We start from the raw sequence: 25,340 nt of genomic DNA, 5'->3' as shown, positions 1-25,340 counted from the left end.
TGCACACCAAAAGAAGGACAATAACAAATTTAAACAAAAAAAAACCGATCAGAACTGCCAGAAAATCAAGCTATATGGATGTCTGACAACCTAGAAGTTGAAGAAACATTCATCCAGACCAGTATGAGGGACGCAGATGGGCAGCTGGGCAGAGAGGACTCCCAACAAGATGGCGGCTGGAGGACTGGGATGGAAAAGGCAGCAGCTGTCAGACTGGGCAGTCCCACATTCGTGTGCAGATAAACCAGGAGAAACAACTGGGGAGCAAGAGAGACCTCACAACCCAGAGTCCCAGTGGGAAAATAAACCCTGGAAACCTCTGATTGAAAACATCTGTGGGGGTTGAGGTGGTGAGAGAAACTCCCAGCCTCACAGGAGAGCTCACTGGAGAAACTCACAGGGTCCTAGAACATATACAAAACCACCCACCCAGGGAATCAGCACCAGAAGGGCCCAATTTGCTTGTAGGTAGTGGGGGAAGTGACTGAAAACTGGCAGAAAACTGACCAAGCAGCATTGTTCACTATCAGACCCTTCTCCCACTTTTGGCATACAACACAGTGAAATGGGTTGCCCCACCCTGGTGAATAACTAAGGCTCTGCCCCTTAGAACATTACAGGTATGCTGAGAAAACAAACAAACAAAAAAATGGCCCAAATGAAAGAACAGATCGAAGTTTTGGAAAAAATACAACTAAGCACTAAAGAGATAGCCAACCTATTAGATGCACAGTTCAAAACACTGGTGATCAGGATGTTCACAGAATTGGTTGAGTATGGTCACAAAATAGAGAAAGAAGTGAAAACTATGAAAAGTGAAATAAAGAAAAATGCACAGGGAACCAACAGTGATGAGAAGAAAATGGATTCAAATCAACAGTTTGGACCAGAAGGAAGAAATAAACAGTCAGCCAGAACAGAATGAAGAAACAAGAATTCAAAAAAAATAAGGAGAGGCTTAGGAACCTCTGGGACAACTTTAAACATTCCAACATCTGAGTCACAGGGGTGCTAGAAGAAGAGGAAGAGCAAGAAATTGAAAACTTACTTGAACAAATGATGAAGGAAAACTTCCCCAATCTAGCAAAGGAAATACACTTTTAGGAAGTCCAAGAAGATCAGAGAGTCCCAAAGAAATTAGATCCAAGGAGGAACACACCAAGGCACATCATCATTACGTTAGCCAAGATGAACGATAAGGAGAGAATGCTAAAAGAAGCATGGGGAAAGGAGAGAGTTGCCTAGAAAGGAGTGCCCATAAGGCTATCAGCTGATTTTCCAAAAGAAACCTTAAAGACAAGAAGGGGCTGGAAATAAGTATTTGAAGTCATGAAAGGCAAGGACCTACATCCAAGATTACTCTATCCAGCAAAGCTATTATTTAGAATGGAAGGGCAGACAAAGTGCTTCCCAGATAATGTCAGGTTAAAGGAGTTCATCACCACCAAGCCCTTATTATAAGAAATGTTAAAGGGACTTATCTAGGAAAAAGAACATAAAAATATGAACAGTAAAATGACAACAAACTCACAACTGTCAACAACTGAACGAGAAACAAAAACTAAGAAAACAACTAGAACAGGAACAGAATCACAGAAATGGCAATCGTATGGAAGGTTATCAGTGGAGAAGGGCAGGGGGAGAGAGGGGGAAAAGACCAGGAATAAAGAGCATAAATGGTAGGTAGAAAATAGACAGGGGGGGTAAGAATAGTATAGGAAATATAGAAGCCAAATAACTTATTTTTATGACCCTTGGACATGAACTAAAATGATGAGAATGCAGGTGGGAGGGGTGTGCAGGGTAGAGAGGAATAAGAGGAGGGGAATGGGACAACTGTAATAGCATAATCGACAAAATATATTTAAAAAGAAGCACCTATAGGTTTTTACCACATGTTGAGGGTTTAAATCATGATCTCATTGCATTTTGTGATGTGTACTCATGAATGATCTATCAGAGACTAGGAGACTGTCTCAAAAACATATCCAAAACAAGAAGATGAAGTTAATAATTATGGGTCATGGACTACATTAAAGTTTGGAGTAGAAAACAGTGAAGGCTGCAGAAGTACTCCATACAAAATATATATACCTTAGTTTCTTGTACTAGGATTAGGTGAAGACCAAAATTTGGCATGACTTCCACATGGTCAAGGACAAAAGAGAAGTATGACCAGCTATAGAATCTGAAGTATCCATAAGGTACAAAACAATAGAGCAAATTTACAAAAGAAAAAGAGATGTTTGTTAGTTTTTTGTTTGTTTGTTTTCCCAATATAAGGGGTGACTGATTTTTTTCGTGGCTGGTTTGTTTAATTCCACTCTACTTCGGGTCTCATTGCTGGGTCAGCACAATGTTACAAGATACTGTTGGAATTCCATTGGTCCCTCAAGGTGAAGGGTCCTGCAGAGTCTCCCCAGAAGAATTAAATTATCCTCAAAACAAGAGGAGCTTCATTTTCCAGCTGGCAGGCAGCTGGTGTGCACGCTCAACTTTTTGATGAATGGAGTCAGGACATTATCTGTCTCCTGTATTCTGGACCACCCAGCACCTTCTTGGCGGTGTCTGTGGATGAGAATAATGGCCCCTTTGTTAAGCTCACCAAAGCAGCACTTCTGCAATGCGACCCACTAAAGAACTGTTTCTAGGCTGAGCAATTTCCTCCCAGAGAGGGTGGCCTTTTTCGAGCATGGGAACATTGTGTGGACACTGGAGGAGTACTCTGCTCAGTAAAGGCACCCAGTGAGGGTTCAATGTCACCACTCCACCAGCACCTTCACCGCTGACATCAATTCCACTTTCTGAGAACTTTCTCTATGTTAGGTACGTTACATTTATTATCTCTGTTCATCTGATCAACAAGTCTATGTGGTCTAATTCTTATTTTATACGTTAGAAAGCTGAGAACCATAGATAAAATAATCTAACCAAGACCACATAGCAGAAAAATTGAAGAGCAAGAGTGCCCATTCCAAAGTCTATGCTTTTCTGGTATACAATGAAATTCTGGTATACAGTGAAATTCTTGCATACAATAAAACTGCTAAAGGGCCTCAGAAATCAGGTATTTCAGTATCTTTACTCGTTTATTCAACAATTATTTATTGTGTACCTGCAATCAACCAAGTACTAATCTGGATAACAGAGTGAACAGGGCGTAAAAAGTCTTGTCTTCTAGAACTAATATTCCTTATATTCTAAAAGTAGACACTGACTAAAAAAGTTCATATGGCTTGAGGTCAGTTAAATTACATTTTTAAATTTTTTTCATAGTTCGGGATTTTCTACGGCAAACTCAGTCTCACACCACAGTTTCCTGAAGCTGTAGTGGTAGGTGTATTAGAGAATTTATTCTATGCTCATGTATATCATAATGAACACCAGTGAAGCTGCTGGCTTCAAATCATTCTTTAAAAATATATTCATGACTCCTATTTTCTTCCAAACCATAACTAGAATATTTTTTCCTAGTAGCATTTCACTGAACATTCTAGAACCACTCTAGTGAAAGAAGGCTTTTTTAAAAAGCCTTCACATCTTCTGTTTCAGGATCAACACAATTGAGATAGGAAGTGGTTCAGTTTATAGATCCATGGAGCAAAAACTAAAAGCTTTCCTTAAGTAGTTTGGAATCCCTCCTTGCTGGCTTTCCAGAGCAGCAATAAACTGGTAATGATAAACGATTTGTGCTTTTTAAAGTGCTGGGATTATTTCACTTGCTAAAAAAAAAAAAAAATGACAATTTGTGAGTTCCAGCTGCATTTTTAAAGGGAATGTAATAATTTTCTTTGGATTTTTTTTCTGTTTTCTGGCTTCCTTTTTATGCCATTGTTTTGGTAAACAATAATTTGCAATTTAGATCTACTTCATTTGAATGTAAAGATTTTCCCCAGTCAAGATTTCTCTATTGAAAAATAACCCTGCTTCTTTATAAATGTTTGAATAGGTTAATTGGACCAAAGTATTGTGCCTAGTTTAAAATACATAAAAACTATGAAGTTTTTCCCAACATATAAGTCTTTCTTCATACATTTGCTGTTGAATTTTTAGTGACCCAACCTTTACATGTTGCTCAAAGATCTTTTCAACTTTTTTCTCACTTACTAGTTAACATTCTCTATTTTCCTTCTTGCCAAAAAAGTCAGTCTTGATTCCCTCTCTGTCATTGCCCAATTCGATTTCTCTGTGGAGTGCAGGTGCCTTGGAGCATTTGTGAAGCCATCTTGCTGCAGACTTCGGGATTTCTATGTTGTGATTTTTTATTCTAGTATAAACTTTTATAGCTGCCTTTTTCATGTATGAGTCAATGGTTTTATAAATTCATTCACCCTTCCAGAGACTCTACAAAGCTGGCATAAACAGGTCCAGGACCAAGCACAATTGGTAAGTATTAATTTGGCTGGTAAAGAGAAGAGTGGCACCCAGCAGAGGGTGTCAAGGGCACTAGTTAACCCAGTAAGACCGGTAAGTGGAGGTTAAAAGAGTTTCTATTGTATTATCAAAGACTGAAGTATAGGTACATTACATACATATTTTGAAAGCTATAATTTCTGATTGATTTTCTAAAATATTCCTGACATGTAATTTCATTTTATTATTACTGATCTTATTATTAATTATGTTTATATATAATATATATTTGTATATATGTTCTATTTTACTATTTATTATAAATATAAAATATTAATGAGATTAGATGTCATTAATATGTTTAGTGGCCATTTGTATTTTCTTCTTTTATAAATTTTCTATTGAAATCCTTTATCCATTTTAATTTTCTTCTTTCTTGTCACTTTATCAAAGCCTTTGTACATAATGTCATCCATGTTGCAACTTCTTTCTCTTTAACCTCAACTATGGTGTTTTGTTATTCAGAGCTTTGACATTTTACTATACTCAAATCTATCAAACTTGTTTTTATGCTTTCACGGTTTGAGGTGCAATTTCCAAATACGTTCCAAACTCTGATTATAAATATTCACTAACATTTTCTCCTAGTGTATTTGTAGTATGATTTTTTAAGATAAACCTAATTAAAATTTGAATTTAATGCGTGTATATCACAAGCGAGTCGAAGACAAGGCTCTAATCCCCTGTACTCCCTCCCCAAGGCCAGTTAGTTGTTCTAGTTGGTCATTCATAGCACCACTTTATGGCTCAACCCATCACATACATGTGCAGATTTCTGGGTTCTCTTTTGTTTATTGAGTTGTTGATCAACTCTTGTGTCAACACCAAGGTCTGTTCATTACAGTGGCATTATATTAGGTTTAAATACTTAGTGAGGGAAGTCCATCCTCATTATTCTCACTTTTCCAAAGCTCTGTTAAGCATTTCAATAAGATTATTTTTCCAAGGGAAGTGAGAAAAAAAATCTCATTCCCTTAAAAATCTATTTCCAGCAAGTTAATATAAAGATTAGTTTAGCAATAGCTAACACCTTTACAAGACTGATATTTTTCTATTCAAGTAAAATGTGTTCAAATCTTGCTTGCATCAGTCTGAAGGGTTGTACGATGTTGTTTGTGTAGGCTGTGAGTATTTGTATTTAAGCTAATCACTAGTTATGTCATATTTTTAATGTTGTGACCATGGTAATTTTTTCATCATATTTGCTATGTAATTAGTATTCCTATACATCAGAGTTATTAATTTGTAAGAATTTTGTAAGCAGAAAACTTACACTTACCAAAGTTCCATGAAACAACTTCAGTTGATTTTCTTGATTTTCTAAATGGACACTCTATCTGAAAATAATGATAACTTTGCCTTCTACTTGTCAATACTTACAACTCTTAATTTGTTTATTAATTATTTATTTTGTGCTTGATTCGGTCTTGAAAATGGCAGAGGAAAAAGTAAAAAGCTGTGTAAGTAAGAACAGTTGAGGTTAAGTGGTAGATGTGAAGAAGAACCACTGGAGATCCGACACCTTGTTAGCCAAGACCTGAAAGGGATCACAGATCAAGTTTTTAAAAATAGTCTAAAGATACAAAAATATATTTTTGAAATAAAGGAAGACCTGAACCCCACCTAAGCCAGTCCCACCCCAGTATCTGAAAGTATTTCTCCATCCCATTGACTTTGAACTTGACCATAGGACTTGCTTTGGCCCATGGACTACAGGTGCCTTTTTAAGCCAAAGTCTGAAGAAGTATCACATGTTTTCAATGCCTATTTTGAGCTTCTTGATTCTTTTATAAGAAATACATCTTCCAAGTATCAAGGTTTCATTAGCTGGACCTCCGGAGGGAAGACCCACCCCGTGCCCAAGGCAGGGAGGTGAGCCTGCGTCAGCAGAGGTCAGCTGACCCATAGAGAAGCCACAAACCTGTGAGCTAAACAAATAGTGGGAAATACATGCTTTTGTTTTTGGAAGCCATTATTGGATTTTACCCTACCATTGTAGTAAAAATAAATATACATGTTATTGCAGGGGGTGGGGGGGGCGAGAAACAAAGAAAACAGATCAATGCATTATTTCAGTGAAGTTAGTAAACTTCTAGAATAAGGGAGCTCGCCAGAAATCAGTTTCTGGGTCGAGACTACTTAAAAAAAAAAGAAAGTTAAAATCCTCCCATGTAGACATTGTTTCAGCAATAGTAGAAAATGACTCGTTTTGTGAAATTCTACAGAGATTTGAAAGGACAGCTGCATGAGCCAGAGCTCCTCCATCCCCAGCAAAGGCTCTGTGTGTAGAGATGACAATGAAATCCTTCTCATGATAAAAGCCCTTCGAAAACAGAACATCTGTGATCTGGTTTCTAGAAAATGTGCCTGAAATAAGAATCAAAATAAAGATGTCATAACTGAGGAATTTATGGTTTATGAAGAGAGGTAGTAAATATGGAATCAATTTAAATATAGTATCACATTGGAATAGATATTTTCAAAAGAAAAAAACTTAATACAATGTAATAGTTATTAAATGGTTATCATTGAGGTTCCCATTTATTCCCTAGTTTTAGTTTAATATAGTTTTGTTCTATTCTGATTTTTAAGGTTACCAATAAAACAGTTAAACGTTGACTTAGGTAAATTAATTCTAATAATGTTTTTCTAGATTATGCACGAATATTATTCACCATCACCCTTTACTTGTTAAAAAGTATTTCCAACTTTAACTGGCTTTTTTCTCTCTAATTTAATAACTTGAAAGCATTATCTAACCTCTGAGTTTCCAATCTGTCACCTAAATATACAGGCAGTCATTACAGTACATGGTGGTAGAGACAGTGTTTGCAAAGGTACCTATGGTGGAGAAGAAACTCAACAATGGACTCTTTTATGTAAAGACATGATGAGTCAGGACAGCCCCCACCCAGACATATAGAAACACCTACTTAGTACTGTTTTGACTCGCCAGACTATGATTTCCCAGAGAGCTGGGGCACTGTCTCTTTCACCTTTGCCTGTTTGAGTCCAGATTGGCGCCTCACCTAACCCATCACCACCACCCAGGAGATCCATGTTGAAGGCAGGTGGAAAGGGATTGAAAGAACCTTTCCACTCTCCCCTCGGGAAGGGAGTTAGCTTAGAACATGTATTTCCAGTCTGCATTTGTTTTAAATTAGAGGCTCACCAAGCCTGTTCGACTGTATGATGGGGACGCAGAAGGTCAAGTGTTTCTTGCTATTCAGGAACAGGCCTGTCCAACAGTTCCTGGCAGGATGATCTTCCTGGAAAACATTTAGGAAGATGGGGGCTTTTCTCAGCCATCTCCATAAACACATTAGGAATATTTAATATGTGGCTGACACTATGCTAGACATTTTCACGATGATTATCTCATGTACTTCTTGTTACAATTTTTACGTTGGATATCATTAACCATATTTTGCAGATGAGAAGTGAAATATCGACTCTTCAGTGATTTTCTCACAGCTAATAAATGTCCGAGCACAGTCCTGAACCGCAGTCAGTCTCTCCGACTGGGGCTCCAGTTCTCACTCCATGGTGTTCCAGCCGCCTGACAAAGAACTTGGGAAAGCACGGCCTTTCTGTTTCCGCCTCTGTTCTGTCCTCTTCCCAAGCATTGCTCACACAATGGAATGGAATTCTAAGGAGATAGAGAGGCGTAAACTCTGTTCTTTTGGAATTCCTTTTCCTTTGGAGTCGTTCCCAGTTCTTGTGTGAACCGTGGTTCAACTTCTACATCCTCTCTCTGACCCTAACATCCTCTCAGATCCTTTTTCCAAAAATCCTCTCTCAGCCCATGTGATGAATCACCTGGCTGCCTAAGACGGAGAAGCAACAGCCTCTAATCACTGTCTGTATCCACAGTTCAATTCTCTAACGATCCCTGTATTTAGATTTACCTACCCTATCAGAATACATATATCTAGGAAAGCAATGGAGTTCCAGTGTTTTCTTCTATTAATTTTTATTTATTGATTTCATGGGGGGAGAGAGAGGAGAAGGGAAGGGAAGGGAAGGGAAGGGAAGGGAAGGGAAGGGAAGGGAAGGGAAGGGAAGGGAAGGGAAGGGAAGGGAAGGGAAGGGAAGGGAAACATCAGTGTGTCGTTCCACTTACTCATGAACTCATCAGTTGATTCTTGTATGTGCCCTGCCCAGGGATCAAACCTGAAACCTTGGTGTATCAGGACAACACTCTACCAAACTGAACTACCTAGAGGAGGCTCCACTGTTTTTCTGTAATATATAGAACCTCCAGCAGAAGGTCACAAGTGAGTGGTCATGCTTACTTTTATTCATTTATTTAGTCGTTAATTTATCGTTGTTCTAGTCCCTGATCAGAACTGTTTGCCTTGGCCTTGCTACCACATCTTACAAACCTGAACAGCAGATGTCAGTTACCATAATTATCTCAACCAACTCACTTTGCATTTTACAAAATTTATAAGCCATCTCATTTGAATCTTGTAATAAGTCTCTGTGGGCAGGTGGGGCAGCACCATCATCCTACATCCGGGGAAAAGCCAGGTGGTTTCTAAAGGAAGGAACAAGCGAGGAACCAGACAGCAGTGGGACCCCCTTTCTCCGGCCCCTGTCTGCGTATCTGCCTCCCTCCCACAGCGCAGAGTTTGGCAACAGCAGCAGGTTAGTGAATGTCTGTGGCTGATTCTTTTAAGACGTCTCTTCCTCATAAACCTCATGAACTTTGGTTGAACAGATCACTCTCTTCTGCAGGGTTGTTCAGGAAATCACTGAGCTCAGACAGGAATCTGGGAAGGAAATTGCGCCTCAGAGCTCTTCTCTCATTGTCCATGCAGGACTGAGCCTGGGTGTCCAGGGAAGGGCTGCCAGAAATGAAAAGGCAGAGCCAGTAATTGCTAACAAAGGGCCTGGAGCCGTTTCATAAAACCTCCTCATGTTAAAGAGGAAGACACGGCATCCAAGAGAAGGAAATGGCCGTGGCCAAGGAGCAGGACAGGCCCCGGTCTCCGGGGTCCCACTGAGACTTCAGGTTCCTTTGTTCCTGTACTCGGTGTGACCTTTGCAAATGCAGTTTGTTTTAAAAGATGTGATCACAGGGGAATTCATGAGGGCCTACCATAGGCAAAGTTGTTTGCCAGACACTCTTGGAAATAAAAAAATTATTAAACACTGTTTTGATACGTGTCTATATATGTGCATGTGTAGAAAAACATTTATGTATATTATTCATTTGAATAATTAGAGATGGCTACATCACACAAATATATTCCCATAAAATACTATATGTATATCAGTATACAATTATTCATAAGAGAATTACATATGCATGCGTATGAATGAGCCTTGCTCTACCTCTGTGTAGAAAGCTATGAAAGTCATGCATACTTTGTGATGATATGTATATAGCATATACATCAAATATATACATAGGTACTCATTTATGCACATTTTCAGATGTATGTCATTATACAGAGATGTGCATATATGTGTACATATATACATATGCAAAGCAGAGAGATGAATACATACATTCAAATATACATTTATATGATAAACACAAAATGTGTACATACATATATATGAGGTCTGCCCAGAAAAAGTCCAGCCATTGTTAATATAACAAGAATGGTTTAAGTGACATCAGTGTAACCTGGCAGTCAAGGGGACTGGAGTGGAATGCACATACATGAACAATGACGACTTCGCTGTTCTGCGTGTGGGAGTAGATGTCATTGAGTGAGCATGTGAACAGTGTGGCCGTCACATTCAAAATGACTGAGCAAGCAGAGCGACAAATCTGCATTAAATTTTGCATTAAGCCGGAACATTCCCCTGCAGAAGCGGTTCGGATGACTCAGAAGGTCGCAGCTCTGAGCAACTGGTGATGGGCGCCTTCCTCACAACAATGCATGCACTCATGCGTCATGTCGCATGCACATTTTTTTGGCAAAACATTAAATCATCCAGGTGATTCAGCCCCACTGCAGGCCAGATTTGGCGCCCTGCTTTTCCCTAAACTAATAGTATAGGAAATGGAGAAGCCGAAGAACTTATATGTACAACTCATGGACATAAACTAAAGGTGGGTGGGAATGCTGGTGGGAGGGGGTACAGGGCAGAAGGGAATAAAGGGGAGAAAAAAATGGAACAACTGTAATAGTATAAATAATAAAATATACTTTTAAAAATTTAAAGGAAATCACCTTTGAAAGGGAATAGATTTCAGACCATCAATGAGATTCAGGAAAACATAACAGAGCAGCTGACGGTGACTGGGAGAACTGCATGAGGTCCCAAGGTGCCCACTTTGAAAGGGTCTGGGGTGTACATAGGATGATGTTTCCTGTACCTGTATCTTCTGTAATGAATGTCTTTATTTTTTATATGACGTGGCTGACTACCTTCTGGGCTGACCTCATACATACTGTACTTAGACAATAATACGTGTGCATAAATCCACATATGCATCTACATGAATTATTTTAAAATTCAGGGCTTGTTCATTTGGTGTCCCTTCCTTATATCCCTAACATCTTTTACTCCACCCAACTTCATCAGTAAACCCTCCAAGATGGGAGTATTTATTGAAATGTCTGCACACACCCTCATTCTTTACACTGCACACCCTGTTTGGGTGTTGGCTGTGTTCGGGAGTGGAAGGCCAGTGACCCCAGTGCTCAGAGAGACCCAGGAGTTGGGACAAACAGGGTGAGGCTGGGGCTGGAAGGAACAGTTCACAAGGTTATTCTGTGGAACTTCGAAAGTGCCTGTGGACCCGAAGAGGCATGTTAGGGCTGGAAAATTCATTTTTTCAAATGAGGTGTTTCTATTCAATCTGCCAGCTTTCCAGCCAATCCAACATGTGTGACTGCTAAAAAAGAAAAGAAAAGAAAAGACAAAACAACACCAAAAAACCTTTTACCTACAATATGCTGGAATAATTAAAGAAAGCATAATTTTAATTGCAAAAACTATGCAAAGCCTAATGAAATTTAACACTTTATGAAAGTCATTTCTTTAAAGAATAAACAATGTTCAAAGCAGGTGGGTGGTTTATTCATGGGCTCATTTATTTGAAAAGTAGCTACTTTGCCCTTTTGTGACTGTGCTAGACACTGGAAAAACAGAGAGGGGAGCTGTCCCCGGGAAACTCACAGTAAGACGTGGGGTTCAAGCAAGGAAAATCAGCCCTGTGTAGAGTGCTAACTGAGGTGCGAGTGCTCAAAAGGGTCCCCTGAAGATGCAAAGTTTGAGAAGGAGTCAGCCAAGGAAGAAAACAGGAAGATTGCCCTGGCAGAAGGTACCGCCTGTACGGAAAAGGGAAGACCGTGAGAGCAGGTCAATGTTTAGGAAAAACGAATTACTTAGGACTGAGGAAGGAAGCCAGGGAGGAGAGTGGACTTCTCAGGAGATAGGATTGAAGAGAAGATGAGGCCAGATGGGTAACATCCATTCCAAAGTACCAACAGAGGACTCTGCATTTATCTTAAAGTCAGTTAGGTACCATGGCAATGTTTCTTTGAACTTAAAAGTCTCGGTCTCTGATCCTAAAGCACAGTGACCGTGCAGCCTTGCACGCCACATTTGCTTCCATTTCTTATTAGGTGTCCGTTATAGCCAGAATCCGTTTGATGTTAATCTGTGAGGCATCTTTCAACTTAGCATATGTGTTACTTAAGCCAAGAGAAAGGCAATATTGAAATTCTAGCTTCTTTACTAAAAATAAATGTACAAAGCCCTGCAATGTTCTACATGAGTGGCACCCTGCTGGAGTAGAGAGATAACAGCTTTTTTGTTTTGTAAAATGATCGCATGAAGGCTTGCCCCAGTTAATGGCCTCTCTGTATCCAAACAACAACTTATAAAGTGTGACTTTCGAGCTCCTCCAATCTAGAGATGGGACCTATTTTTCTACGTTAGAATATCCTACCAAATATATTCAACACAGATGCAACGTGATATTCGGTCCTGTGTTGGTCAGTTGGGTGAGGTGGAAGATGCTGTAAGTGGGAAACAGGATCACGAGGAAAGCGTCCCAATCACCCACGCATGGGATGCTATGGTGTGGCAGAACTCACCCATGATGCAAAAGCAAAAGGGTGCCCTTGGGTTTTCGATGTCCCACCGCCATCCATCCTGCCACGCAAAAGTTCCAACCATGTCCTCAGCAAGGCCAAAACAGAAAACAAGATCCAGAGTTTCTGTTTCATATTAAGCTGAGTTCTCTGTGGCCCATGCAGTCTGCTCTGGGCCCCAGGAGCCCCTAGACGTTCATGTGTGCCCAGGTGAGAGAGAAGCAGGAATACATGGGGTGGGTGTGGTCATGAATGAGAGAGAGAGAGAGAGAGGAAGTGCTTCTCTTTCCCTGGGATTACCTTAGCTTGGCCTGGGGACAGACCAGGCCCCTTTTCCAAAGAACCAGTCAGCTTCCCAAGCTTTCATGGGCTTTCGAAAGCCCACCTCCAGTTAGATTGACAGGCCTCTGTGTCCAGCACCTCCCCTTGCTCTGTGTTTTACTTCAATTGTGCATGCGCCTGCCTCCTTCTGCTGCCCTCCCTGTCCCCCACCTAACCCAGCAGTCGGTACTGGAGGGGACAAGGGAGGAGGAATGATGACCCCTTTGCCAATGCAGTGCTATGATCCCTGGGGGGTGAGGCTGTAGCTTCCTGGTGAAGTAAACACTCTCCTGCTCTGAGGTTTATTAAGCTCAACATCTAGTTCCCTTTGCTTCCCTTTCTTTTATTAATATCTAGCTAAATATTGACAGTGACAATGGGGCAGCAGGACAGTTAGGCACCCAGGCCCATGCACTTATGCTCTTGCCCACGGGCCCCCGCCATTGCCAGCGAACAAGCCCAGGCTGGCAGGCTGGAGGCTGAGAGGCCACGAGGTGCAGGGATTGGTCTGCATGGCCAAGACCATTCAAAATTTTCCTGGCCCAGCCACCCAGCCACTAACCAAGGACCCAGGAATGAACTCAGCCCCAACCAGCAAAGCCTGATTCAGATCAGTAGAACTTCACACCTCATCTGTAGAACAATGAGAAGAAATAAATGCTGACAGTTGTCACTGAGGGTTCGTGGTTGGTTGTCACATATTACTGTAGCACCTGATAATTAATGTGGGTTTGGAAATCAGAGTACCAATCTAAGCCCTAGTACCTCCACTTCTGAGTGATGGATGCGTTCTGCTGAAAGTCCTTCCATTTTTCTGACCCTCAGTGTTATTTTCTATAAAATGGGGATTATCAGGACCCCCACAGAACGTGTGAGGATCTGAGTGGCAAAAAGCACTCAGTAACCAAGCTTTTTCTCCACCTCAGTGTGGGAGGTCTTCACCAATGGCCCTGCTGGTACAGACCTTCAAAAGACAGGTTCTCTGTCAAAGCCAGCACCCCAGCGCTGGGGAGTGAAAGTAGTTGGGGGACTCTGAGCGCCTCGTCTTCTAGTCGGACTTCTGAAACCACCAGCTCTTTTTATATCATTATTTTTAATCCTCACCTGAGAACGTATGATATATTTATTGATTTTAGAGAGACAGGGAGAGAGATAGAGGCAGAGAGAGAGAAACATCAATGTGAAAGAGAAACAAATTGGTTGCCTCCAATATGTGCCTCAGCCGGAGACTGGACCTGCAACCTAGGTATGTGCCCTGACAGGGAATTGAACCCACAACCTTTTGGTGCACAGGACGACACTCCCACCAACTGAAAAACCCTACCAGTGCTGAAACCACCAGCTCTTTTGAAACAGGATCCTGAAGACAACATAAGCCACAAACCCATAATGAGCACAGGGCTGGGAGCCGACTGCGTCCTCTGAGTGGTGCGGGCTTTGTCCCCCTGGCTGGGCCTGACCACCATTCTGCACACCTAGGGACCTCCCATCAGAGTTGAGCCATGCTTAGCAACTGGAGAGTCCCACTCAGACCACCCAGAAGCCTTTGCTGATGCACTTGGGTGCCTAATTAGAACATGAACGGATGGGAGCGCAATGTTCCAGCAGCCCAGGCTTGTCGGCTGCCCTGACTTTGCCTCTCTGGGTCACTCCACGGGGGAGGCAATGCCTTTGATCTACAAAGCCCACATCCACTTTGATCCCAGTCACCTTCAGGGTCAATCTTTCAGCAGCTGGCCCTTCCTACAATGTCAGTCACCTGTGCCCTGAGACAGACTCGTTTAAGATTTCCAGATGGAGAGAAACTGGGAGAGATGTTGGCTGCTTCTGTGGTGAAGCCAAAAAACATGACTTGAAAGAGATCTGAGATGTCCCGTGTATTTTGTTTTATTCTTTAGAATCCTGTAAGCAATGGGAAAAGAAGAATTGAAACTCCCTGAGACCCTCCCCAGCACTGGTAAGTGTTCAATTCATCACCAAAAGAACAAAGTTGAGCTCCAATACTTGTTATCTTAAGTCACGGGGAGTGAAAAAAATCCTACTGTCTTCAAGTCTCAATTTTTTTATCTAAGGCATAACAACAGTTTAAAAAATAGCAACATATGTAAAATGCATGGCATTTAGATGTCATTGTCATACCTCTTGCATAGTTACCACACCACCTGCCATTTTAGAAGGGAAGAAAGAGCTACCTGGGGACCCAGGGTGAGTAAGAGCTGGGATGAGACTTGAACTCAGGTCTGCCAGCCTCTAAAACCCTGTGGTTTCCATTCTGTGGTTTAGCACCATCTACTGTGAGCTAAACACACTGACCCGAGGGTTGTTCTGCTGGATTCCTCCTCCGTTTGGCTCTGTGGGTGAGGCCAATTGGTGGGAGTGGCAAGGGGAACAAGGAACTGCCCAGCATGAACTTTGTGCCTATACTGTATATTCATTACTCCCTACAAAACTCACCCATACATTTCTTGTATGAGTTACTATTCCAAATAATTTATTTATTTTTCAGCTTTTAAAAATGGTCAGCTTTTCCATTTTTGGTTGGAAATCTTCCCACAATGATTTATATACTTCTATTCCTTCTTAAGAGAGGTTACTGGCCATAAACTTTTCTTGATGACGTGCTGTCATTATTATGACTCTTTGTGACACTATTATGGCTATCAATTACAACACTCTATATTAAAATGATTCTTACTGCCCACTCCCCCACTCATCCATCAATCCCTCGGACCTGGCCAGTGTTTGCCTCCAGCAACCTTTGCCCACTCCTGTCTGCTATGGCAGTGAGTGATTCTCGACCTCGGGGTGGCCATCATTACCAGTGAAGTTTGTTAACAATGCAGATGTCAGGGTCCCACTCCAGAGATGCTGTAGGCTGGAGTGGGGCTCAGAATCTTTCCATTTTAACAGGTTCCCCAAGGATATGCTGGGGCAGGTGGTCTGAGGACCACACTATGAGAAATATTATTCTATGGGCTGAAAACCAACTGATTCAACAAATATTTTCCAGACTCAGTACTAAAGTCAAGCTGACCTCCACTGACTTCTCTCCACTGACATGTCCACAGTCCAGCAAGCTCTCAACCCTAAAGTAGCCATCCAAGTGGGGTCAAGGGCGGTAAGAAGTTTGAACTTGGAAGGGCTCTTAACCCATCAAGGTTGCCTTCACTGCAGCACAAAGCACAGAGCCCAATTTGAAAGGGTAAATTTCTGTTCCTGAACAGGTGGGTCAATACAGGCAGAGAGAATAGAATGAGCAAAGTCAGGACAGAAAGGGAACCTGGAGACCATCTGGAGACCCAAGTAACAGGATATTGAGGGGATGTGGGGTCAAACCAGGTCAGAGCTGAACAGGAACCAATTCTGACTATGGTTGTATGCTCTGGGATTTTATTCCAAATGTGACCAGGGACAAGTGAAAGTTCTTTGTCAGGTTAATGTCATAATTAACCCTCAGCTTTAGAAAACTGAAGTGTCTTGAGCTCCTCAAACTCCTTCACCTGGCTTTGTGTTCTTAAATTCTGAGTTCTTTACTAGTACAGAACTGTTTACTTACAGCCTCAGTACCAGGTAGAGAGGTAAGTCAAGTCCATGATCTTATGGATCTCGACTAGTCAACCACAATAAACTTAAGCACTAACGACATACAGATCCTTCTATTATGATTTGTCAGTTCTTGTCTTAAACATGTGATTTTGTTTATCTGTGATTTCCCACGCAACACTCATTTTACAGAAGTGAAAACTAAGTCAGAATGACTAAATAACTTGCTCAAAATCACTCGGGCAGTTCACGGTATGTCTGAGATTCAAATGAAAAGTGCTAAGGTTTTAAGGAGGCACCCACTGAATCACTGTCCCATCTCATGTGGCCCTTTTGGCAGAAGAATACTTGCCCTTTTATTTCTCGTACCCTATGTATTGATCTTAGAGTCTCCCGTCTTCAAACTCAGACCCCTCGATGCTTATCTGTGGAATGACAGTGACCACTCCAATAGTCCCCGGCACCTGTAGAAACTTAACAGCAAACATACCTGTTTCTAAACCCAGAGGCGTGTGAGCCGTGTAGTCCCACGTGTGCCATAAGGAAGTATTTGTGTGATGACAAAGACAAAAACTTAGCCCCAGTGGAAAGGATGTAGAAAAGTCAAGTTCAGTTTTTGAAGTTTAAATGTTTATTAATACCATTTGGGAACTGGTTGTGAAGTATGACCACGGAGGAAGGAAAAATCACTCTTGTCTTGCGGCCCTTCAAAGTCCCTCTGTATCACAGCTGCGGAATTTCAAGGGGGGTGGGGATGGGAGTTCTGCAGAGAAGACATTTCAAAGATGGAATCTCTTGTAGGAATGAGGCAGGGTGGTCCCAGGGGATGATGCTGGAGCTTTCTTTCTAATTGAATCCTTCTGTTTTTCTTGTTCAGCCTCCCAGCATTGCTTTGGGATCCTCCACCACCCCCAAACCAAGAATGCAAAAAAAAAAGTTTAGAACACTTGATAAAATGCATATTGAGTGGGATTCTTCCAGTCTTAAAGATGGTCACATTTTCTAATTAAGAGCTCTCAAGGAGCAGAAGCAGATTCTAAATGAACGAGCCTGAGTTCAGGAATGGTGGAACAAAGTGGATGTTCCCAGAGTGGTTTTAAGTCAGATACCTACCTGTTCTCTGGTCATAAATCTCTAAATTCAGTCCACCCCTCCCAGACTTATTACAGCACCTTTCGCATTGTCTGAAGAACCCATAACTTATTTGAATGTCAGTTGGGTTTACTTATGCTGCTTTTTAAAAAATGCACACACCCCAAGAAATGTGTGAAGGCTTTTCTTCACCAACACTTGAGTGCAAAGTTACCTAATTAGCGGGCTTCCTTTCTAACACCGGCTCTGAGCAATCACTTTAAACACAATGAAGAAGGAGGGTGTGGAGAGAGAGGAAGAGGAGCCAAGAACTCAGAAAGAGAAGAGAAGTCTCCTGAGAGGAAAGGGGTCCCACTGTCTTGGAAGGTAAGTACTGCTCTGTGGGACAGAAGTATTCTGCTGTGGCTTAGTCTCCGCCACCCCCTCAGGAACTTTGCTCTAACATCCTGCTGGGTGGTTAGGTGCAGCATGGAGACCTGGCTCTGCATTATCCTCTCATTGCCCTACATCACTTCCTCCCTTGTCCTAGTCACGTGTGACTTTCCTTTCTCACTCCTCTTCTTACACACATTCACTGAACCAGGCACAATACTCTAATTGCTGTCTCTCCTACTCATTGAGCTAATTCTTTTCAATTTCCTCTTCTTTAGTGGATCACCAGCATCATTTGACATTGTTGACCATTCACTCCCTGTTCTTCACTATCAGGTCTCTGCTGGTCCCCCCTCCCCCTGTCTCTTGTCTCTCATTATCCTTTGCAAATCCTTCTCACCTTTCAGCTCCTGTCAGGTCCTGGTTATGCATTCTATTTGACTTTTAGAAATCATCCATTGAGATAGTTGGAAGAAGGACCAGCCACCAACCGCATCCAGTCATCAGGATGCACCGTCTGTCGGACGCACACCCTGAAGCCTTGCAGACCTCTCTTTCTACTGCCACCACCCAGACCAAGATGCCATCCTCTTCCTCCTGCTCGACTGCAGTAACCAGAAGCACCCTTTCTGGTTTCTCTCCTGTCCCTGCAAATTATGCTCCCCACAGAAGCCAGAGTGGTATCTCCAAAAACAAAAATCAGATTATTCATTTCCCAGGCTCAGAAACTATTGAATTTCATCTTATTCATCTGAAATTGTCTATTGAATGGTTTGCTTCCATTCTGCCTCCCCAAAACTATTGCTATAGTAACTTCACAATGTGAGAGAATTCTATCACTTTCATATCTTTATCCCAAGTGTCTAAGCTATGCCTGGCACAAGGCTGCCCCGAGGTGAAGTTGATTGAATAACGTGGATGAAACCTCATATGGTACCTAAGAGTGAATGAAGCCCACGAATGGACCAGATATGCCAAATTTCTCTTTTACTGGAGCAGGGCACCTACCAGGAGGAGCAGGCCGCATGGCCAGGGGACTCAAACCTATGCAGGCACATCAATATGCCTCCTTTGAAGTCCAAACTTCGAGCTCTCAGCTTGGAGACCAAAAAGACTATATCTGAATACTTTCTGGTCTTTATAGTAGAAATGTGATACCGAGACAAAAGCAACAACTCTGCACCTCAGTAGACTCATCTATAAAGTTGGAATAATATGATCTGCTCTCCAGGACTATGTGTATTCTAAGGTCTCACTGTCAATACAGGCAGGGGTAAAATTAGCGATTTGAGCTCCTCATTCCTGGTGTGTTATATATATTTCTCTATATATGTGCATGTGGCTGTGCAACACCACCACCAAGCCCTCCCACGTGAAACAATAGCTTCACACAGTGGAACACGGTGTGAGAGTTCTGTCCTCTCAATTTCCACCTGCATACCTGGAGCATGGACAGATGAAGTTTCTTATCACTAAAACCGCTTTTTTAATTCTTGAGATTCTGACCAGATGGTGTAAACAGCTGAATCTCTTTAGAGAAATCGGTAAGAAAAGGCAGGAAATGGGAGAACACAAAAATAGTTTTCAAACTTTCAAGAAAGGAAACCAAAAGTGTGCCAAAGAGAGTAAAAAACTGTGCATTAAGAAAGCAAATTACTGGAGTTCAGCTTGGTGGGAAAAGCATGTGAATAGGCTGCCGGCACAACACCTGAAGTACCAGAGTGAGTGACATGTGAAACGCAGGTCAAGTTGTCGCTGTAGCTAAGTCACCGGACAGTTGGTAGGAAACACATGAGGCTGAAATACCATCCACCTCTCAGCGAGTGAATGAACATGCTTGGTGAGGCGCCTTTGGTCACCGGATACATTGGTCACATAAGATCTTCTTTAGCTTTTAAAGTAAATAATTGTTTTCCCATAATTTATATGGCTTGGTGCACCTACTCAGGTGGAAATATGAAGAAAAACATGGATTCAGATCCTCAAAGGGGTGGCTGAGCATCCGCTAGGCGCCAGTCAGCACACCAGGAAGCCATCGGCCCATCTCTAATTCTCGAAAGCTCTGCAAGTATTTACAACCATTGAACAGGTGAGAAGACTGAGTCTGGAAGATTAAATTATGTGCTCAAGAGAGAATAAAGTAGGCTTTACATTTGCGGTTGCCTGATGCCAAAGCTCGGGATTCATTTATGTCAAAAGAAGTGGATCTCACCTTTAACAGGAAGCTAAACAACAAAACAAACAAGCAAGCAGAAAAAAAAAAAAAAGCAAAGACACTGAAATAGAGAACAAGGGGACAGCGACCAGAGGGGAGAGGGAAGGGAAGTTAAGGGGGAAAAGGGGGAGGGATTTAGAGGAACAAATAGGAAGAACACAGGGATGAGAACTAAGGGGGTGGAAATGGGAGGGAGGAGGGGAGCAAGGGGTGGGGGAGGCTGGGATGGGAAAAATAGACAAAAAACTGTACTTGAAAAATAACTAAATAAAATTTTTTAATTGGTAAATTAAGTAATAGGTTAAATACCAAAACAGCTAATAAAGTTATTGGTGGTAGAGAAGAACAAGGAAAAAAAGAAGTGGATTAAATGATTTTTAATAAAATCGATAAAGGTGATTCTGAAGGAACTTTGCACAAGGCTCTGCTACCTCCCTTCTCCAAACTGTCTACTGTACCTACCATTCCACCACTTTGCTAAGGCTCCTTATAGTGATCAGGAGCCTGCGCCTGCAGTGCTCACTCCCTCGTTCTCTCCCACTTTGCCGAGAAGCTCAAATGCACAGTCAAGCCCACAGGCAGTCCAAGAGGTCAGCAAGCCATCCATTGAACTGTACACTCCAGCAGCCTGTTACTCTGGGCACAGCACTGGCGAAAAAACAGGGCTAGTCATTCCACTTGCAGCATCCCCCAGCGAGTGCGTGCCGAACGCCAGTCCTGCAGTCACAGAAGTTCTCTCTCAGAGGAAGTCATGCTGGTGGGGGACGGGTGCCTATGCGTGGAGGGCGGGCAGCATCCCAGCCTGGAAACATGTCCTCCAGCAGTACTTTGGTCTCTGGTTTCCTTTCCTCTCTCTCTTCTCTTCTCGCTTCCTTTTTCTCTCTTTCCTCTTTTCTCTTCCTGCTTTCTCCTCTTTACATCTTTTATTTAGACTCCCCCTATGTCCCTCTTTATATGGTACTCTTCTTCCTTACTTTCCTTCTTTCCTTCTCTCATTTCCTTCTTTCAGTCCTTTTCTTTCTCCCTTCCTTTCTCTCTTTCTTTTTTCCTTCCTTCCTTCCTTCCTCCTTGTCTACCTTTTTGCCTGCTTCCTTGTTTTCTGAGACTCCCCAACTAGTGTTCTTCCAAATTCATTACCTAGTTCTACAAAAAAATAAATAAAATAAAATAAGCCATAGCCACATATTTATTTTTCAATATTCTAGAGATCTTGGTTTCCTAGAAGTCATGCCTTGATCTGTTTCCTGATTCTGGAAAAGATTCATATCTTTCTATGTCAAAATATAAGGAAATCTCAAAGAACATCTAGTTCAATTCCCAGTTGACCCAGGAATCTCCTTGGCAACACACTCTACGAATATTATCCAAATAGTGGACAAGAAGACTCAGGTATGTTACAGAAGAGTCAGTGGGGTGGGGTGAGGTAGTTGAGCAGAGAAGCTTAGTGTAGCACCCTGTCACTCTGGAAGAGGGGACATTCCACTGAAATCAGCCATCTATAAGAGGGGCACCATTTGTTGAAAATGACTTGGGTCCTTGGAGAAAGATAAGAGGTAAGAAAACCAACATGGCAGAGTGAGTTGTTCATATGAAGTGGTCCTAGGCATTCTGCAGGGCACCACAGTAATGGAACAAGACACTACTATTGTGTAAGAAGGTCATGGAAAAGGCCTTGCACATCCCTGATTATATAGAGGATGAGAGAAAGGGACATGTCTATGTGTCAGTCACAGATCAGGGACTAGACCCCAAATCCTTTGACGGCATAGATGACCCCTGACATATCATGGTTTGATTTACAATTTTTTCTATTTTACGACAGTATGAGTAATACATGTTCAGTAGAAGCCATACTTCATATGTTGCATTTTTCCTGGGCTAGTGCTATGCAATGGGATTCTCTCCCATGACCCTGGGCCACAGCAGCAAGATGATTTTGCCCAGCTGTAAGCTAATGTAAGTGTTCTGAGCACATTTTGAGTAAGCTATGCTAAGCTATGGCGTTCGATAGGTTAGATGTCCTAAGTGCATTTTTGACTTATGACATTTTCAATGTGCCAAGGGTTTATCAGGGGTAACCCCACTGTAACTCAAGGAGCACCTCTCTTTACTACCTTAGCCCATTGTACTTAGTGATCCCACTAAATAAAGCAAACCCATGTGGGTGAGAGAGTTGGACTCTGAGGTCTGTCCTACAGGCACATCCTGGCTGCTCTCTGCTTCTGTCACCTCACCTGTCCTGTCTCCTCTGGCTTCCTTGCTCCCTCTTCTCCTACCTGATCTCCTCTCACCTACTTAGTTCCCCCACATCCTTACTGGTGACTCAGATCTTCTAATGACATGGTGTCTTTCCCGGGCAGGTGGCCAGATTCTGGTCCTGTGTAAGAAGAAAGAACAGCACGCATTCCAAGCCTGCAGCTGCCCTCGTGTGAAATGATGAGGTGTGGATCCTGCTGCTGTCAACTCGCAGTCATTGCAGAAGGAACACTCCTCGTCTCTAACGGCACAGGCCTGGATAGGAACTTGGAGATCATCTGCCCCGACACTCCTTGGAATGGAAAACCGAAGTCCAAAGAGGGAAATGACCTGCCAAAAATCACACATCATTGAATGATGAATCTGAACTACAAACAAAGTCTCTCTCTCATCCTGGTCTCAGAGCGCCCAGCACGGTGCAAGCCACACAGGATGCTTAGTGAATGCTGGCTTCCTTTATGCATTTTTCCCTCCTCCCTCTGCTGGTCCCTCCTCTCCTTCCTGCTCATCAGATTAAAGTAATTTATAAGCACTTAGTGCTTATTTTCCTGGGACTTTTTCCAAATTTGGTTAGATTTATAGATCCATAATTTTCTCTTTTCATTCATGTCTATAAATGGACTCAGCGGAGTTCTGAGATCCTGTCTCTGGCTCTTTCCTTTCCATCCTAGACAGGGTTGGGGGCAAACCCAAACAGATGGCTTCCTAGAGCTTCTCCTGACCCTGCCCAGGCTCCCAAAGGACTCCCTGCGGGGTGGAAGAGCATCGAGGAGCCGGGGCTCTCGGTCCTGCAATGGACGCACCTGCCGCGGGCACTTCCTGGTGTGCTCAGGCAGAGAAAGCGCGCGGATGAAGCGGAGGTGACAGGCGGAGGAGCCCCTGGTGCTCAGGGTCCCAGTAGGGCTTTGTGAAGATGAAATATGCGCTTGGATTTACCAAAGACAAAAGCAGAGCATTTGCTTACAAATTCCAGAGGACTGAAGCCATCTGACACTTCAGTGCTGGGCCAGCGAGAGCAGCAATCTTGCTGCCTCCCTCTGTGGACCACTCTCAGGGGTTCTCTTCCCCTGGGGACTTGAGAAGAGGAGCAGGAAGTAGATGGAAAGTTTAGGGGGGCAGGGCATGGGGTTCAGGGTGGGAAACAGAGCCAGTTGGGCTTTGAGGTCAGACACCTGGTTCCAACTGCACTCAGTCACCCACTGGCTGAGTGACCCCAGCCTAGGCAGAAGTGCCGCAGGTCTACCAGTCAGAGCCATCTGACCTTGGATGAGTCACTTAACCTTGATGAAGCCCCATTTCCTCCCATACATGCGTATGGTGATACCTACTGATGATTAGCACACAGTACAGAATATTGAGGCTGCCCTGATTATTATCATGATTATACTGGGGCAAGAGTGAGTCCTTCCAAATATTCCTCCATTCAAGTAACAACATTTTGGACCAGACGCCAGTGGGCAATTCAGCCATGAGGGAGGGAGCCCTCAGCTTCAGCATAAGTACTTGCTGTATTTGAGTTGTATGTCTGGAGGGAAGCACCCAGAATGTTCAGCAGATGGGTGTTGTATAAATAGCATCTCTGCCACACTGTAGTTACTGCCTGCATTTCCTTACAAAGAACTGGTGTGTCTGTACTTCCCAGTGCCCCAGCCTCCCCCGGTCCCCCTCCCTCCCCGGCTGGCCTGGTTGCTAATCGGAGATGTCCCCACCTGAGGGTCCAGGGACTCCATGAGTGGTGGGCACCTCCTGGCTGCTGCCTCTTCCACTATCATTTAATCAAAAGAGAGCAGCACCAGAGATCCGGCAACAACCAGAGCCCCGTCCAAGTTTGCAGGCGCGTCTCCATCTGGCCAAGAGTCTTCTGTCTGGGACACGACCACCCACGCCATTCCCTTCCATCCAACAGCGGGGCTTGCAGTGATTCAGCTTCCGAGTCAGGCCTGCAAGACCGCTCTCCTCTGAGCCTGTCTGATGAGTGTGCAGGAAATGGGGGCCGTGCAGCGCTCCCATCCTTGCCAGGGGAGCCCACTCACAGCCAAGGTGTCGGCGACACTACTCTGCTATCATTATTTGTGGGCTTATTAGCTTAGCATCATCTCTGAAGCACAGGGAGGCGCAGAGACAGGGAGTCAGACACCTCGGCTTCCGGTTCCGATTTTGTCACTAGTGTCTGTGTGGCCTGCCTGAGACTCAGTTTCTGGATCTGTACAATGAAAACGTGGTCTTCTCTCATCACAGCGGGTTGTTGCTCAACTCCAGAGAGATGACAAGGAAAGCGAAAGACCATTGTCAGCTGAAAAACCACCAAGTTTAATGATTGCAAACGCACTACTCCCTGTGAAAATATACTTTGCAGTTTATCTGGAAGTCTTTCCCGTCAGACTTTGTGGGCAGGTGGGCTGGAGGCCGGGATTGTGACCAGGGCTGGGAGGTTGGAAGGGGAGAAAAGGTTGAAGGCCTTGGAGTAAAGGTTTCTAGAGTTTGCTGAGCTAAATCCTTTCTTTCCCATCTTTCCTGCATCCTTCTTCCCCAACATTCCACTTTGAGGGTCTGTTCTTTGCCAGACACTGATCCCAAGGAGCCAAGCGACAAAAAGGGGAGACAGGTGAAGAGACTAAACTGCAGTGTGAGGGACCGTAACAGAACAAGCACCCAATCCAGGAGCCCAAGGACGGAGTGACCTGATCAGTGGTGTGCGCGTGACCCTGGGAGCCTCTACTGCCTCTGCATTACGGGTGAAGAAGCTGGTCATCAGGGAGCCTGGGTGACTTGTCTCAGGCAAAAATCAGTAAGTGGGGCAGCCTGGACTCAGCCCAGTTGTGTCTGATCCTAAACATCTTTCTTTTTCCATTATGCCATTTTGGGCAACTTTGGCTACATTGCGGAGAGTAGAATGCTATTAAATAAACAAAAAAAGAAAACCCTGATGTTTCTGCATCAAGATTTTTGGATAAATCTTGGTAACAATCCTCCTCCTACCCCTCTAATTTACTACCAAAGGTCTCTTATTCCAGAACCTCCTCCCTGGTCTCAGCAAGCCTTCAAGTTCTTACATGAAGCCTCCA

The 25,340-nt window shown here is 43.1% G+C and overlaps 1 long non-coding RNA gene across 2 annotated transcripts in view; it reads left to right on the top strand.

Annotated features, from left to right (window-relative positions):
- LOC119053984 (uncharacterized) overlaps positions 1-22,855 on the top strand; it is a 30,535-nt gene extending 7,680 nt beyond the window's left edge. Inside the window, exons 4-9 of one of the 2 annotated variants that reach the window (XR_008391925.1) lie at positions 8,578-8,690; positions 8,907-9,063; positions 14,696-14,754; positions 15,808-15,999; positions 17,218-17,798; positions 22,380-22,855. This is a non-coding gene — a long non-coding RNA (uncharacterized LOC119053984). Of the gene's footprint in view, positions 1-4,339; positions 4,387-7,846; positions 8,403-8,577; positions 8,691-8,906; positions 9,064-14,695; positions 14,755-15,807; positions 16,000-17,217; positions 17,799-22,379 lie in introns of those variants that run through there. The other variant, XR_008391926.1, reaches the window with a different exon arrangement.
- Positions 22,856-25,340: the final 2,485 nt, after the last annotated feature.

This window comes from Artibeus jamaicensis, unplaced genomic scaffold, assembly GCF_021234435.1.
Source record: "Artibeus jamaicensis isolate MK-2021 breed Jamaican fruit bat unplaced genomic scaffold, CSHL_Jam_final contig_465, whole genome shotgun sequence".
Taxonomy (NCBI): Eukaryota; Metazoa; Chordata; class Mammalia; order Chiroptera; family Phyllostomidae; genus Artibeus; species Artibeus jamaicensis.
Note: the sequence above shows the minus strand (reverse complement) of the source record. Positions and strands in the feature narration are given on the sequence as shown.